Source organism: Periplaneta americana, chromosome 11 (genome assembly GCF_040183065.1).
Source record: "Periplaneta americana isolate PAMFEO1 chromosome 11, P.americana_PAMFEO1_priV1, whole genome shotgun sequence".
Classification (NCBI taxonomy): Eukaryota; Metazoa; Arthropoda; class Insecta; order Blattodea; family Blattidae; genus Periplaneta; species Periplaneta americana.
This window is the reverse complement of record NC_091127.1, coordinates 8,562,501-8,575,544: the sequence shown is the minus strand read 5'-3', so window position 1 is coordinate 8,575,544 and position 13,044 is coordinate 8,562,501. Positions and strand designations below refer to the sequence as shown.

The following is a 13,044-nucleotide window of genomic DNA, read 5'->3' as shown; positions in this document are numbered from 1 at the left end:
GCTTGCGGCTGGTTTCACTAGCAATGATTAAGATAATTGATGAATATCACGTGACACGATTTGTATTTAACGACGTTTCTTCACTCACATTTTAAATATTGTAGGCCTACAAATATTCTCTAATTACTTAGCCTACTTACTGGCTTCTAAGGAACCCGGAGGTTCATTGCCGCCCTCACATAAGCCCGCCATTGGTCCATATCCTGATATAGATTAATCCATTCTCTATCATCATATCCCACCTCCCTCAAATCCATTTTAATATTATCTTCCCATCTACGTCTCAGCCTCCCTAAAGGTCTTTTTTCCTCCGGCCTCCCAACTAACACTCTATATGCATTTCTGGATTCGCCCATACGTGCTACATGCCCTGCCCATCTCAAACGTCTGGATTTAATGTTCCTAATTATGTCAGGTGAAGAATAGAATGCGTGCAGTTCTGCGTTGTGCAACTTTCTCCATTCTCCTGTAACTTAATATTTTCCTAAGCACCTTATTCTCAAACACCCTTAACCTATGTTCCTCTCTCAAAGTGAGAGTCCAAGTTTCACAACCATAAAGAACAACCGGTAATATAACTGTTTTATAAATTCTAACTTTCAGTTTTTTTGACAGCAGACTGGATGATAAAAGCTTCTCAACCGAATAATAACAGGCATTTCCCATATTTATTCTGTGTTTAATTTCCTCCCGAGTGTAATTTATATTTGTTACTGTTCCTCCCAGATATTTGAACTTCTCCACCTCTTCGAAAGATAAATTTCCAATTTTTATATTTCCATTTCGTACAATATTCTTGTCACGAGACATAATCATATACTTTGTCTTTTCGGGATTTACTTCCAAACCTATCTCTTTACTTATTTCCAGTAAAATTCCCGTGTTTCCCCTAATCGTTTGTGGATTTTCTCCTAACATATTCAAGTCATCCGCATAGACAAGCAGCTGATGTAACCCGTTCAATTCCAAACCCTCTCTGTTATCCTGAACTTTCCTAATGGCATACTCTAGAGCAAAGTTAAAAAGTAAAGATGATAGTGCATCTCCTTGCTTTAGCCCACAGTGAATTGGAAACGCATCTGAATATTCTCTAATTAAATGTACGAATTCCCTATCATGACGTTTAAAATTACCTGTGTGTCTATTTTTCTTTCTTATTATTTTTCGATATTTCGTGTCATGTTATTTTTGACAGTTTTATTACCAACAATAATTTTATTGACCACCTCTGCGGTGTAGGAATCAGCATGCTGGTCTCTTACGCAGGGGGCCCGGGTTCGATTGCCGGTCGGGTTGAATTTCCTGGTTGAGTTTTTCAGGTTTTTTTCTCAACCGTAAGGCAAATACCAGGAAATTCGGGCCACAACATCCCTGAATATCACCGCTTCATTCATCACCGAAATCATATTCATAACAAAACAGTAATACATCTACAGTCGCCATCTAGTTCACAACAATAGAACCAGTCTCAACAATAGTACACAGGCCTTCGGATTTCAGCCAAAAAGATTAACTCGCGATATGACCAAAAACAGCGGGGGGAAAAAAGAAACTTATTAGTCATTTGTTTCCAACAAATGTTTTTGATATTCAGCCTGTTTTTAGGATCACTAACCAAACTTAAAATACTCTGTATTGATCTGTATTCATGAAACGGCTCTTACTTTAACGAGATATTAGAGAATTGATAGCTTTTAATTTTATATTCACCAAGAGAAATCTAACGAATGTTGTAAAAACTGTCATTCGATACTTAAAAGGAAAGACGAGAACAGATGGAAATATGGAAATGAGTTTTCTCTGGCTAACGGGAAAATGTACTGTATGGTAGGATACGCAAGATCAGAGTCGTTCAGAGCAGAAGTGGTGTAAGACAAAATTGGGTACTGAGGTTTAAAGTAAAAATTCTGTAAAATACAGCGCAAAGTAGCAATTAATATGTTCTTCTTGCTATCCACTGACTACTAATAGTTTAAATAAATTGAATATTAATTGCTACTTTGCGCTCTATTTTACAGGATGTCTACTTCAATCCTCATTACCCATTTTTTACTTACACCACTTCTTACGATGAAAGAGTAATGGAACGGAGAAAAATTCTCTCCGGCGCCGGGATTTGAACCCGGGTTTTCCGTTCTACGTGCTGATGCTTTATCCACTAAGCCCCACTGGATTCCACCCCGGCGTCAGACAGAATCGTCTCAGTTTTAAGTTCCAACTCTTGGGTTCCCTCTAGTGGCCGCCCTCTGCACTACGTCATAGATGTCTATGAACGTAGGACCGAAGTCCACACATGTGCTGAGGTGCACTCGTTATGAGTGACTAGTTGGCCGGGATCCGACGGAATAAGCGCCGCTAGAGGGAACCCAAGAGTTGGAACTTAAACTGAGACGATTCTGTCCGACGCCGGGGTGGGTATTCGGTGTGGCTTAGTGAATAAAGCATCAGCACGTAGAGCTGAAAACCCGGGTTCAAATCCCGGCGCCGGAGAGAATTTTTCTCCGTTCCGTTACTCTTTCATCGTATGATGACGCAGAATATCTGCATGGAAATATCATATGTACTTCGGTACATTAAAATAATATATATATATATATATATATATATATATATATATATATATATATATTGCACCACTTCTGCTCTGAACGGCTCATTTATAAATCAGAAAACAGCTGACAAGCAAACGTTCTGATGGGGCAGATAAAAAAGTTAATTTTTTTTCTTTCACCATGTTAATAATGTCAAAAGAAGTGCTTATACAAATTCTGGCCACTCGACCGCAATTACGAGGCCGTCCAGAAAGTGATCTTTCCTGGGGCCGTTTATATAAAAAAACACAATTGCATGCAAAAATTTATTGAAACAGATACAACAATTGTTGCGCTATTTGTCAACATATCCCCCACTGGAACTGAGTAATTTGTCATACCATGGGAGCAATTTTTGTATCCTTGTGTAGTGGAAGTCAGCCGCCTCAGATCGGAACCGGCGTTTGACTGCGTCTACACCTCTCTCTGTATATGCCATGATGTGAAAAATGCCTCAATTCCGGTGGGAAATATGTTGAAAAATAGTTAAACAATTGCTCTGTCTGTTTCAATAAATTTGTCCAATGAAATTGTGTTTTTTTCTGTTAACGGCCCCTGGTAAACTAATTTTTACGGCCCTCATAATTGCGGTCGATTGGCCAAAATTTGTATAAGTTCTTCTTTTGACATTATTAACATCGTGGAAGAAAAAAAATTAACTTTTGTTTTATCTGCCCCCATCAAAACCTTTGCTTGTAAGTGATTATTTACTCTTCTTTCTGTATAGTCTACTACTTTAATATAGTTTAGACTACCGATATTTATATTTCGCTATTATGTTTAATGGATTGTATAGAATTACTTTATAGACCTATCCGAATTACCCAGTCCAATCAAGTGTATTACAGTTGCTATAGAAACAGTTATACCATTCCTAGAGACATACTGAAATCTTGATATTCTGTAGGATTACTCATATCTTTTAATATTAAAAGGTCGTCAATTTTGACTTTCTATAATCAAAATGACGTCAGTATGAAGGGGGCAAGGACGTGGCAGCTTGTATGTGTAAATGTCACCTGCATAATAAATAAAGGACTCTGTTAGAGAAATCGTAGTCATCGCATGCAAATCGAAGGCCTCTGGACAGTGTGTACGTCCGGTGTCGGGACGTGAATTTCCCTGCCCCGGGTTATATAATCTATTGCTTTAACGGTGCATTTGTGTGACTTTGAAGGTACATGCACAGCATGAAGTGTTCGCCTCTATTCCCATCTCTTTTACAGTCTCCTTCCTGCTTGCCGTTTGGGTCATATGTGTGAAGGATCCTGGAAGTTCATGAAGGACTTTAACACTTTTACTGGAACATGAAACATCCGGATGTTGTGTCACTTATTCTAACGCTACTGCAGATACACACGCATCATAGCAAGCGTGCACACTTACGTATCTAATGGAAAACGTGAATTGCATCGAGGTGGAGCTAATATCTAGTCTCTGCCTTATGATGAAGGATGGACAGAACAGAGGAAAAATTCTCTCCGGCACCGGGACTCAAACCCGGGTTTTCAGCTATACGTGATGACGCTTTATCTACTAAGCTTAGATTTACTAATTCGATCTTCTACAAAACTGAATTTTTTTGCAATCAATACAGTTGAAGTATACCGTTTTATTTTCAAAATGATTTTAGCTTGTGTTATTTACTTTTGTTAATATTCTTAAAATTATTTTAATTTTAACTGTACCAGCTTTCGTAGTAATCTTATCTGTTAATCGAAAAGAATGGTTAACAACTCCGATTAACCGATTAATTCGTTAGATTCCGTATTCTGAAATTTAAAAAAATAAGTTACGAATGTTTTTTTTATAGATTTAATGTGGTACAGAATTAAGGGTTAGGTACAGATTACAGCAGTAAATTTTTTTTAAATATTCAACATTTTTTCTCCATTATTTATTTATTTATTTATTTATTTATTTATTTATTTATTTATTTATTTATTTATTTAATCTGACAGGATTAAGGCCATAAGGCCTTCTCTTCCACCCTACCAGATAGCACATATAAATAGTCTACAACAAAGGAATACAAACGCTGATGAAAATAATACAAATTAAATTAAAGCCCGATAGAGGGTCAACAGGGTCAAAAGAACACTATAGAGTTCTCATCGAGCTAATAGAAGAAATGCACAGTAATGAAAATAAGTATGTGTAAAACACTGTCCTGTTATATGAAAAAAAAATATTTTTACGATTAAAAAATTCAAAATGGTGGCAGTTTACTGTGCAGAGATGAAGCGTTTCCCTCATAACTCATAAACTTGTTAACTTTTTCATGTTCTCTCTCTTTTATTTTATTGCTGAAACTCATGTTTACAATATCATGCTCTTTCAACTACATTCCTTAATAAATAATATTTTTTTATTTTGTGTTAGAAAAAAAAATTGATATTTGACCATTTTTTAAAATGAATTTACTTTTTTTCAGACAATCTATCAAAGATAGAGAAGTGATCTTGCATCATATTGTAGGTATGACATGTATAAATAAACACAAAAAATTTCATCACAGAATGTTGTATAGTTTTTTTAGTTATGTGGGAAACGCTTCATCACTGCACAGTGAACTGAATTTTTAAAAATAAATGTTACATAATTTTTTTAAATCGTAAAAATATTTTTTTTCACATAGCAGAAGGACAGTGTTTTACACATACTGATTTTCATTATTGTACAAGATACATTAATGGAGGAGAAAAATGTTAAATATTTACAAAATTTTACTGCTGTAAGCTGTACTTAACCCCTTAAGTTGTATTCTTCCTTACATTAATCTATCTTATTTTCTGCATTAAAATTGATAACAAAGACTTTAAGGTAACGTAGTGAGCTTAATCGAAATTACTGTAAGATGAATTACTTCTGATAGGAATAATTGATTAGTAGTTTCGATTAACCTACTAAATCTACAGTTCCACATTAAAATATTGTATGCAATGGCAACTGCGTAACTTTCACTCTGCGTGAAAGTCGAGAGTCGTGAGTTCGAATCCTGCCTACGGCATGGATGTTTGTTTTTTTTAAGTGATGTCTTATGTTGACTGAAGTAGGTAGAGGCTCGTATTCTGTCTCATCACGTTACAATTGTTCTACTCGTTGTGTGTTTTCGTCTAGTGTAGGTGAAAAAGACAAAAAATGTGGACGTAGATCAGTCATGTCAATTGATGCTCACCGGAGGAAGCGCGCGCTTTGGAACCCAGGAGAGCCTGAGCGCATTACAGCGGAAAGGAAAGAGACAAACGAAAGAGTTAGTATATGCCGCTTGGTCGAGCTATATTCAGGGATGGCCAGCACTGATTCAATAGATGAAGGGAAGAGAACTTATTAAAACTGTATCCATGTTAATTTTTAGATTTGCCTGAGAAGTATAAGTGCATTATAAGAATGTAAGTTTTAATTTTAATGCTCATTTTTCACAAGTTTGATTTTTTTATTCAAAAGAAATATTTTCTCAACTTTTCGTATAGAAAAGTGAAATTTTCAGGTATAGGCCTATTTATTTAGTAGCCTTACAGAATGTTTTCGTAAATCTAATATACCGTATATACGTATTACTGAAGATAGTGTATTGAAAATTTTGAAAATATTCGCATGGAAATTGTTTGTAAGGAAATGAATTAACAAAGCAACTACTGTTACATCATAAGCAAAAGATACGTGCCCATATGTTGTAAAAATGTCAGCTCTATGGCTTCAGCAGATTTCGAAAAAATAATTTAATATTCTGATGATAGGAAGTTGCTCACAAATATCACCTTAAAAACATAATGCGATAAGAGTTTTGTTATGTTACACTTAAAACAGATACAGCACCTAGGTAACTTTGCTTTGTACTGTAATATTGTTTTGATTAGTTTATTTATTACTTTTGTAAGGCTAAAGATACCATCAATATAAATTCCAACTTATCATGTCATACTCAATCTCTTTCTTTGGAATATCACTTTCTTTATGATTGATGTGTTTCATCCACTTAATATAGTATAATATTATACTACTATGGAATTTAAGTGAATATTCCTTCTTAACTCTCTATTATGTTATTAAGATTTAAAACACAAGTGCAATATTAAGAAATCAGTCTTAGTACTTTTGTTTTACAGACAATATAGATAATATTAAACAGAAAGAAGCCATATAAAAATAACGACATAAAATTTCACGTTCCGTTTGAAGTTTGTGCACCACTGTTTTCTTAAGCCAACAAGTTTGCTTATTCATATACACAACCCTTCCTCTTTCCATACTTAGCGCTTGCTGCCCGCGCACGACGTCTTCAGAAAAATGTGCTTGCTTTGACATCACTGACTTAGATTATGTTTCGGTATTAAACAGAAGTCCTTGAAATCAAATAAAAAAGTGTTAATTTTCCCACTCCAAAAACAGTGTCGAATTATTCGTCTTGAATTCTTTCTGAGTTACTCAGGTCTGCATGTGTCTGCGTGTCTGCTGTTGAAACAGATTAAGACGTTGAGAAGGGAAATGACTGTACGTGGTAGAGTCATTAAGTTCTGACACTGACGCCTGAAGGGTAGGCACCCACAAGAATCTGGATGTCTCAGAAGATGCCGCGTGATACGGCGTACACTTAAACAGATCGACATCCTCCCTCAATATAGTCGCCGTTGGCCGCTATGCACGTCTGCCAACGTTGGTGTAGCTGCTGGAAGCACCGCTGAAAGATGTTGGCAGGAAGATGCCGTACGGCTTCTCTTGTGGCAGTCATGACCTTTTCGGCCGCATAAAAATTACGCCCTCCTAGGATTGATTTCATGAGGGGAAAGAGAAAAAAAATCGCATGGTGCGAGATCAGGTGAGTACGGAGGGTGTGGCAAAACAGCGACCTGTTGCCTTGCAAGTTCCTCTTGGACAAGGATGGAGCGATGTGCAGGGGCGTTGTCGTGTAGCAACAGCCAATTCTTCCAATGCCAAAGCTCAGGACGCTTACGACGAATTGAATTGCTTAAACGGCCAAGAATCTCTTTGTAGAGGATCTTGTCTACAGTTGCACCTTGTGGGATGAATTCTATGTGAACAATTCCATTTGAATAAAAAAAACTGTTAAAGCATCACCTTGCCTTTCGACCTGTCTTGTTGCGGATTTTTCTGTCGTGGAAATAATGGCGTTTTCCAGGTGGCGGATTGTCGCTTCAGTTGCGGATCGTAAAGGAAACACCATGTTTCGTCTCCAGTTATGATCGGTTATAGCAGTTTCGCCTAATTTCTGACAGAACGTGACGTTTGCCCGTTGCTCAAACTGCAACATACTCGAGTTCCGACGCGCGCATTCAAATCACCGTCACAACAAAGACCGTAGTTCTGCTTACAGTGCATGCACTCAACTGTCTCTTGTTGGGTCGAGAGACTAACTGACAAGGTATCATACCATGGCGCCACCTATGCGCTATAATGCACCACAACGCCACTATGCGCTAAGTATTAGAACTTAATGACTGTACCACGTATATCGACCTAAATACAATATTATTGTAACTAGCCTTGATTGATTTCCTCTAGTTGCCCACTAAGCTCTCCATCCGCTGGTAGGTAGCAATTATATGCATAACGACATACTTATAGGCCTAGGCCAGTGATGTCAAAGCAAGCGCATTTTCCTGACCTTAACATCGTGCGTGGACATCAAGCGCTAGGTATAGAAGGAAAATAAGCAGCCTGTTGGATTAAGAAAACAGTGGTGTACAAACTTCAAACGGAACGTGAAATTTTATGTTGTTATGTTTATATGGATTATTTATGTAAAAACAGAAGTACTAACACCAATTTCTTAATATTGCACTTGTGTTTTAAACATTAATAACATGAAAAAGAGTTAAGAAGGAATATTCGCATAAATTCCATAGCAGTAATAACTATACTGTACTAAGTGGATGAAACACATCTTTCCCCCCCCCCCCAAAAAAAAAACAGATATTGAGCATAACAAGATAAGTTGGAATTGATATTGATGGTATCTTTAGCCTTATAAAAGTAATCAATGAAGTAATCAAAACAATATTATAGTAAAAAGCAAAGTTACCTAGGTACTGTATCTGTTTTAAGTGTAACTAATATTACATAACAAAACTATTGTCTCATTATGCTTTTAAGGTGATATTGGTGAGCAACTTTCTATCATCAGAATATTAAATTATTTTCTCGAAACCTGCTGAAGCTATAGAGCTGACGTTTTTGTAACATAAGGGCACATATCTTTTGTTTATGGTGTAACAGTAGTTGCTTTGTTAATTCATTTCCTTACAAACATTTTCCATGCGAATATTTTCAAAATTTGTGGTATACTATCTTTAGTAATAGGTATTTACGGTATATTAGATTTACGAAAACATTCTGTAAGGCTACTAAATAAATAGGCCTTTATCTGAAAATTTCATTTCTCTATAAAAAAATGAGAAAGTATGCCTTTTGAATAAAAAAGAAACAAACTTGTGAAAAATGAGTATTAAAATTAAAACTTAACATTCTTATAATGCACTTATACTTCTCAGGCAAATCTAAAAATTACCATGGATACAGTTTTAATAAGTTCTCTTCCCTTCATCTATTGAATCAGTGCTGGCCATCTCTGAATATAGCTCGACCAAGCGGCATATACTACCTCTTTCGTCTGTCTCTTTCTTTTTCGCAGTAAAGCGCTCAGGCTCTCCTGAGCTCTAAAGCGCGCGCTTGCGCCTATGGGCATCAATTGACATGACTGGCCTAGGCTATGTACATTGCGTGCATTAGTTCCTTGCAACAGCTCGACCTTACCTGTTTCAGAACAGGCTTTTAGTTCACTCTTCAACTTCTTACAATTTTTATTACTATGTTTTGCTTTACAAATCCGAGAGCCTTAAGGACCTATAGACGAGCGACTTCCAGTCGTCAAGGTCGATTGTAAAATGGCGTCATCATGGGCTGCTAGTATCTGAGATACAGTAGGCGAGCGGTACCCAAACGTTTTTGATCGCAGATCCCTTTCGACTAGAAAAAAGTTTCACGGATCCTCAAATTAAATTGAATTAAATTAATCGATAGATTAATAATTATACATTTAATATGCCTTTATATTTATATTATTGCCTGAATTAAGATGAAACTTATAGCAGAGTCCGTATAGGCCAGTTTCTATCTGATGCTTTTCCAATTCACTGTGGGCTAAAGCAAGGAGATGCACTATCACCTTTATTTTTTAACTTCGCTCTAGAATATGCCATTAGGAAAGTCCGGGATAATAGAGAGTGTTTGGAATTGAACGGGTTACATCAGCTTCTTGTCTATGCGGATGAAGTGAATATGTTAGGAGAAAATCCATAAACGATTAGGGAAAACGTGGAAATTTTACTTGAAGCAAATAAAGCGATAGGTTTGGAGGTAAACCCCGAAAAGACAAAGTATATGATTATGTTTCGTGACCAGAATATTGTACGAAATGGAAACATAAAAATTGGAGATTTATCCTTCGAAGAGGTGGAAAAATTCAAATATCTTGGAGCAACAGTAACAAATATAAATGACACTCGGGAGGAAATTAAATGCACAATAAATATGGGAAGTGCTTCTTATTATTCGGTTGAGAAGCTTTTATCATCCAGTCTGCTGTAAAAAAAACCTGAAAGTTAGAATATATAAAACAGTTATATTACCGGTTCTTCTGTATGGTTGTGAAACTTGGACTCTCACTTTGAGAGAGGAACAGAGATTAAGGGTGTTTGAGAATAAGGTTCTTAGGAAAGCATTTGGGGCTAAGCGGGATGAAGTTACAGGAGAATGGAGCAAGTTACACAACGCAGAACTGCACGCATTGTATTCTTCACCTGACATAATTAGGAACATTAAATCCAGACGTTTGAGATGGGCAGGGCATGGACGAATCCAGAAATGTATATGGAGTGTTAGTTGGGAGAACTGAGGGAAAAAGACCTTTGGGGAGGCCGAGACGTAAATGGGAGGATAATATTAAAATGGATTTGAGGGAGATGGGATATGATGATGGAGACTGTATTAATCTTGCACAGATTAGGGACCGATGGAAGGCTTATGTGAGGGTGGCTATGAACCTGCGGGTTCCTTAAAAGCCATTTGTAAGTAAGTATAGTATTGCGATGTTGGGGGTTGTCTCTGTTGTCATAGTTACAATGTGTGCGTTGCAGGCTGCTTTCAATTTTTATATTTTCTCTGTTAATTGGGTATAATTATTTGTATCAGTAGAACCGAAATAATGTGTATTTATATGTGAAATGTGCATCCTGCCACTGAAAGTAGGAATCGTGTCTGTACTGTCTTTCTTGTTCTTTTTTTCCTGTTCGGTTTAGGTCATTTTTCACACACCGCGTAGCAAGACAACACAACTAATTTGAATAATATCCGTTTTCAGACATCCCTCTCACCAACTCTTTACGTAAGTCACCTGACACAAATTTCTGTAAAGTAATCTGTAGTAATTACTGCATAGACATGTAATTCACGATACATTGTTCATTTACCCTCTACTGTGCAAACAAGCTTCAGAATGTCTCGACCTTGTACAGCGGCAGTATTCTTCACAGGTTATGAATTATAACTCAAGCCTGGGTTAATTGCAACTACTGTGTTGCACGTTTAAATAGAAACCCGTACCTGCAACACCTGACTGTGATTAATAGCTGGTAATTCACGCCAGCATCTCAGTGTCATAATATTCTCTTTATAGCGAGGGGATGACATTTTGCATAAATAACATCCCAATGCTTGTCGGAAGTAGCCTATGTTTATGGGTGCTTATCGCATGTTTTTAGTTCCCGCATTTGTAAAACGGCAAAACAGCAGTTGTGAGGACTCTGTGCTATCTTATTAATAGTCGACCTGGTTGGCAAGTTGGTATAGCGCTGGCCTTCTATGCCCAAGGTTGCGGGTTCGATCCCGGGCCAGGTCGCTGGCATTTAAGTGTGCTTAAATGCGACAGGCTCATGTCAGTAGATTTACTGGCATGTAAAAGAACTCCTGCGGAACAAAATTCCGGCACATCCGGCGACGCTGATATAACCTCTGCAGTTGCGAGCGTCGTTAAATAAAACATAACATTTTTTTTTTCTTATTAATACTGTACTCATAGACTTTAAACATTTCTCTTAAATAATTTTTCTTGATTATCTTCATTTTCGTAATATCCTACAGTCATACAACTTATTATATTAAAACATATTAATTAACGTTTTTGCCTAAATCAGCCATCTTCAGATTACAATCAATATACTGCTAAGATTTCAAATCATCCGTCCTCAAGTGAGGTTGACTATTGGGATCCGGAATTAACAAAATATAAAAGATAAAGGGAAATGAAATGAGCAAAATACTGATTCGGTTTGTACATTAAAACAAAAATTTACGTGTTAACATATAATAGTCCACACCTGTGGAGTAACGGTCAGCGCGTCTGGCCGCGAAACCAGGTGGCCCGGGTTCGAATCACGGTCGGGGCAAGTTACCTGGTTGAGGTTTTTTCCGGGGTTTTCCCTCAACTCAATACGAGCAAATGCTGGGTAACTTTCGGTGCTGGACCCCGGACTCATTTCACCGGCATTATCACCTTCATATCATTCAGACGCTAAATAACCTAGATGTTGATACAGCGTCGTAAAATAACCCAATAAAAAATATAATAATTTATTTATTTATTTAATCTGACAGGATTAAGGCTATAAGGCCTTCTCTTCCATCCTACCAGATAGCACATATAAATACAAAAAAGAAATACAAACACTGATGAAAATAATACAAATTAAGTTAAAGCCCTATAGAAGGTCAACAGAGTAAAAAAACAAACACTATAGACTCTCATCGAGCTAATACAAGAGAAAAAAAAAAGAAAACAGAGATAGCAATAATGACATTGATAACTGATAATAATGATAATAATAATAATAATAATAATAATAATAATAATAATAATAATAATAATAAATACATTACATATTAATTGTCAATTTTACAACAGCATAGTTACAATATTTACTATATGTCATGGGTTAAGGCGAAGTTGCGCAACCTGACAGGTGTTCAACAAGCAATTCCATGAACTAGAATGTGATTTTTAAATTTAAATTTGAGTTTTGATATTGTCCGACAGTCTCTGACATGGTCAGGGAGAGAATTCCAGAGGCGTGGATAGATGATAGTGTAAAATTTGAAGAGAGGCCTTCAGAATTTCCATCACAATCTTCTGAACCTCATAAAAGCGAATTTTAAAGGATTTAAGGATATCACATGTAAATTTTGGTAAACAACCCCTCGCTCCAAATAGTAAGCCTGCAACATCCCAGTTGTAAAGCGAAATTCCATATTTTTCACTGACGTATGGAAGACAAGGTACATATTTAGCTCGCTTGTCATCATTTATCTGCAGTGCTTGATTCGTGTCTCGTTCAAAGCAAATCGTAGGGTCTAAGACCATCGCTTTCTGGGTTCTTCT

General features: G+C 36.6%; 1 protein-coding gene across 1 annotated transcript in view; it reads left to right on the top strand.

Moving 5' to 3' along the window:
* LOC138708762 (uncharacterized) overlaps window positions 1-13,044 on the top strand; it is a 182,390-nt gene that overhangs the window by 112,968 nt on the left and 56,378 nt on the right. The gene's annotated exons all lie outside the window — the stretch shown is intronic.